The sequence below is a fragment of the Lutra lutra genome, chromosome 10 (assembly GCF_902655055.1).
Source record: "Lutra lutra chromosome 10, mLutLut1.2, whole genome shotgun sequence".
Classification (NCBI taxonomy): domain Eukaryota; kingdom Metazoa; phylum Chordata; class Mammalia; order Carnivora; family Mustelidae; genus Lutra; species Lutra lutra.
The window spans coordinates 71,797,821-71,802,963 of NC_062287.1; the positions used below are offsets into that span (position 1 = coordinate 71,797,821).

Consider the following 5,143-nt stretch of genomic DNA (forward strand, 5'->3'; position numbering starts at 1 on the left):
AAGACAGCCAGCAAAATCAGCAGACATGTCCGCGTCTCTCTGTACAAGTATCATCACCAGAAGGAGAGGACTGTGCCCTGGAGAGTTGCAACCCATGGGCCTACACTTAGAATCTTCTGGGAAAAGCTGGCAAGACCCCAGAGCCGCTATTTGGGAAAATACTCTCAGCCCATCCCTGGCGGAGTGGAGTGGGGAGGACAGGGAGACAGGGGGACGCTGCACTGAGCCAGCGAACCAAATGCATCATCCAAACGACTGTACTTCTTAGTGCCCTAGTTCCCAGGTGAGCCTCATTCCTGGAAAGAGAAGGATGATGATGTCTAGGTACAACCCAGCCTGTGGAGAACCCTGCTAGGAAAGGCAACTGACGTTTACTGAATATCATGTTTTAGGCACGTACATAGATGTCATATCATTTTCATTAGAGTATAGAAATCAGAAAAAAAAAAAAATCTTGGAGGCCTTCCATCCAATCTGCCTGGCCATCTCCTCCCATCTTTGTACCACAAGTCTCATACACCTTAGAGATTCCAGTGGGACCCTGTTTCCCCCTCTTCTTCCTCCAACTATTCTCTCCCCCTAAAAAAGTAAAATGTAACATTGGAGGAAAAAAAAAAAGTATAGAGACACCTGGGTGGCTCAGTTGGCATTAAATGTCTGCCTTCAGCTCTGGTCGTGATCCCAGGGTCCTGGGATGGAGCCCCAATTCTGGCTGCCTGCTCAGCGGGGAATCTGCTTGTCCCTCTCCCTCTGCCTGCTGCTCCCTCTGCTATGCTCTGTGTGTGTGTGTGTGTGTCAAATAAATAAAGCTTTAAAAAAAAGTGTATGTATATTTAAGGATAAAATAATGTCATTCATCAAGAAAACTAATAAGAGATACCATGAAATTATCTCAGTAAATGCCAAAAGACATATGTGATAAAACCATCATTAATTTTTAAAATTATGTTAGAATCTGAAATTGAAAATAGTGAAAATATCAAATGATGGTGAACATGTAGAGAAATTGTATCTCTTACAGTTATTAGTGGGAATGCAAAATCTTAGAGCTATCCTAGAAAATAGTTTTGGTAGTTTCTTTAAAAAATAAATATTCACTTACCATATGACCAAGCAATACTACTACTGGACATTTATCTCAGAGAAATGAAGCATATGTTCACATAAAAATTGTGCCTGATTGGTCACAGCAACTTTTGTAATAAACAAATAAAATGTTCCACAATAGGTGAATGGTTAACGAAAACTGTGGTATAGTGCTTGCTTCAGCAGGACATACACTAAAATTGGAACACTACCGAGGTGAGCACGGTCCCTGCACAAGGATGACATGCAGATTCCTGAAGTGTTCCATATTGAAAAACAAAATAAAACTGTGGTACATCTGTACCCTGTAATACTACTTGGTAATGAAAAGGAACAAACTATTGATACAACAACTTGAATGGATCTCCAGGCATTATGCTGAAAAAGCCAATTTTTTAAAAAAGATTTTATTTATTTATTTGACAGAGAGAGAGAGAGCAAGAGACATCACAAGTAGGCAGAGAGGCAGGCGGGGGTGGGGGGGAGCAGGCTCCCTGCTGAGCAGACAGCCCAACGCAGGGCTCGATCCCAGGACCCTAAGATCATGACCTGAGCCGAAGGCAGAGGCTTGACCCACTGAGCTACTCAGGCGCCCCATGAAAAAGCCAATTTTAAAAGGTTACATATTATTTAATATCATACATTCTCAAAATAAAAAAAAACTTATAGAGAAAGAACTGATTGTTGGTTGTCAGTGGTTAGGGATGGTGGTGGGGAGGGGAAAGATGTGGCCATAAAGGAATGGCATGCTGGAGGTCTTTGTAGTGATGAAACAGTTCTGTATCTTGATTGCAGTGGTGGCTACACAAGCAGTTACAATGACTGGAGAAGTATACATTGTACCAGTATCAATGTTCTGCTTCCGCTATTGTCCTGCAGTAACATAAGATAGAACCACTAGGGGACTGGGTGGAGAGTAAACAGAGACCTCTCTACTGTGTTGGCAAAATTCTGTAACCTATAATTATCTCAAAAAGTTTTTTAAAAGTATTAGAAAGGGGCACCTGGGCGGCTCAATGGGTTAAAGCCTCTGCCTTTTCGGCTCAGGTCATGATCCCAGGGTCCTGGGATCGAGCCCCGCATCGGGCTCTCTGGTCAGTGGGGAGCCTGCTTCCTCCTCTCTCTCTACCTGCTGCTCTGCCTACTTGTGATCTCTGTCTGTCAAATAAATAAATAAAATATTTTTTAAAAAGTATTAGAAAATGACAGGGGGTGCCTGGGGGTCTCACAGAAGCCTCTGCCTTGGGCTCAGGTCATGATCTCAGGGTCCTGGGATTGAGCCCCACATCAGGCTCTCTGCTCAAAAGGGAGCCTGCTTCCCCCTCTCTCTCTGCCTGCTTCTCTGCCTACTTGTGATCTCTCTCTGTGACAAATACATAAATAAAATCTTCAAAAAAAAAAGTATTAGAAAATTACAAATAACGAAATGTTTCTTTTGAGAGTATCTCTCTCCGACAGATAGAAACATTCTTTAACAGGGGCGCCTGGGTGGCTCAGTGGATTAAGTATTTGCCTGCGGCTCAGGTCATGATCTCCGGGTCCTGGGATCAAGCCCTGCCTGGAGCTCCCTATTGGGCTCAAGCTCCCCACTCAGTCAGGAGTCTGCTTCTCCTTCTCCCTCTGCCCCTCCCCACTGCTCATGTTTCCACTCTCTCTGTCTCAAATAAATAAATAAAATCTTTGAGGGGGAAAAAAAAAGAAAAAGGGGCACCTGGGTGGCTCAGTTAGTTAAGCGTCTGCCTTCGGCTTAGGTCATATCCTGGGATTGAGCCCCATGTCAAGATCCCTGCTCAGTCTGGAATGTGCTTCTCCCTCTTCCTCTGCCCTGCTTCTGTGCACGTGCGTGCTCTCTCTCTCAGTCTCTCTCTTAAATAAATAAAAGAAATCTGTAAAAAAAGAAAAGAAAAAGAAGCATTCTTTAACAATGAAACATTTAAGAACATTCTCATTAAAATAAGAAAACATTCAAAAGAAAAGCACAAGCATACCTATAGTGACGCTATTATTTAATGTTGTTTTAGAAGTTTTGCCAATATAATAAGAACTAAACAGAAATAAGAGATTTATGTATTGAGAAGGAAATAAAATTATCTAATTTGCAGATAATATGGCACTATGCTTTAAATGTGGAAAACAACCTCAAACTCAGAATTATAACGGAGTACAGGACCAAGATAATGTCACAAAATCCATAGTTCAATAACCAGTTACTGAACTCTTCCCTCTTACAATAGTAGCAAATATACAAAAAGCTTAGGAATAATCCTAATGAAAAATATATGCAAGACATATATGTATAAAATCCATTTGATGAAAACTGAAAAGCTTAACTGAGAGATAGTATTTTAACAACTTTATTTCAAATTTAAACATGTAAGTATAAAAACACAAAGCAAAAAAGAAAGCAATGCATCCATTCTAAGGGTCTTGGTAAGATTTTTAAATTCTCACAACTACATCATCCAATGAATTATAAGCAAAAAATATTTATGTTATATATTCTAGCTCTGCACTACCCCAAACAGTAGTCATTGGCTCCAGGAACTACAGCTGCCTCTCTGCCTACTTGTGATCTCTCTCTGTCAAATAAATAAATAAAATCTTAAAAAATAATAATAAAATGCACAATAGAGTTTGAAGATTTACTATAAAACATAAAATATTCATAATTGTGTTGATTACATGTTAAAATAATATTTTGGATGTATTAGGTGATGTAAAATGTATTATTAAGATAGTGGTTACTACAGAACTTTAAGTCACACGTATTTGCTCACCTTTGTGGCTCACGTTATATTTTAACTGGACAGCACTGTTATAGATTTTTCGTTTCACCCTTTCGTGTACCTATAGACCTTACTGCCCATTAAAATTCCTAGTTGCTGGAGCACCTGGGTGGCTCAGTGGGTTAAAGCCCTTGCCTTTGGCTCAGGTCGTGATCCCAGGGTCCTGGGATCGAGCCCCGAATCGGGCTCTCTGCTCGGCAGGGAGCCTGCTTCCTCCTCTCTCTCTGCCTGCCTCTCTGCCTACTTGTGAGCTCTCTCTTTCTCTGTCAAATAAATGAATAAAATCTTTTTAAAAAATTACTTAGTTGCTTTATTTTTTTAAAGATTTTTATTTATTTATTTGAGACTGAGAGAGAGAGAACAAGCCGGGAGAGGGGCAGACAGAGAGGGAGAAGCAGGCCTCCCACTGAGCAGGGAGCCCAAGGAGGGGCTCGATCCCAGGACCCTAGGATCATGACCTGAGCCAAAGGCAGATGCTTAACCGACTAAGCCACCCAGGTGCCCCTACCTAGTTGGTTTAAAAAGAAAAAGCCCAGGGGCACCTGGGTGGCAGTCACTTAAGCATCAGACTCTCGGTTCCGGCTCCTGCTGTGATCTCAGGGTCGTGCGACTGAGCCCTGTATTGGTTCCATGCTCAGTGCAGAGTCTGCTTGAGATTCCCTCTCCCTCTGCCCCGCCCACTCATGTGCTGTCACTCTCTACAATAAATAAATAAATCTAGAAAAGGAGAGGGGAGGGGAGAGGGGAGGAAAAAAACCTGGCCCTACCCCAAGAAATGCAGTTGGTGTTGGTAGCATTGCTATGATCCTCAGTGTCCCTAGGCGATTATAATGTACTCCCGAGGTTAATAACCACCACGGTTGACCTCAAGGATCAAGCCCTACAGAATTCTTTTTCACATTTATCATTTCATATAATTAAAGAAAGGTACTCACCGGGCCAAGAAGTAACATTCGAATCTGAGAGCACCAATGTGGGGCCGGTTCCATTCCGGATAGATACCACCTGCAACTGATCAAAACAAAATGTGATGGGGCGCCTGGTGGCTCAGTGGGTTAAAGCTTCTGCCTTTGGCTTGGGTCATGATTCCAAGGTCCTGGGATCAAGCTCCGAGTCGAGTCGGGCTCTCTGCTCAGCAGGGAGCCTGCTTCCTCCTCTCTCTCTGCCTGCCTCTCTGCCTACTTGGTGTCGCTGTCTGTCAAATAAGTAAATAAGATCTTTAAAAAAATAAAAATAAAATAAATAAATAAATAATGTGAATTTTCCCCAGC

The 5,143-nt window shown here is 42.1% G+C and overlaps 1 non-coding gene across 1 annotated transcript; it reads left to right on the forward strand.

Moving 5' to 3' along the window:
* Positions 1 to 1,256: 1,256 nt before the first annotated feature.
* On the forward strand, positions 1,257 to 1,360 carry LOC125080249 (U6 spliceosomal RNA). The gene has a single exon (XR_007121277.1). It is a non-coding gene; the product is annotated as a U6 spliceosomal RNA (small nuclear RNA).
* Positions 1,361 to 5,143: the final 3,783 nt, after the last annotated feature.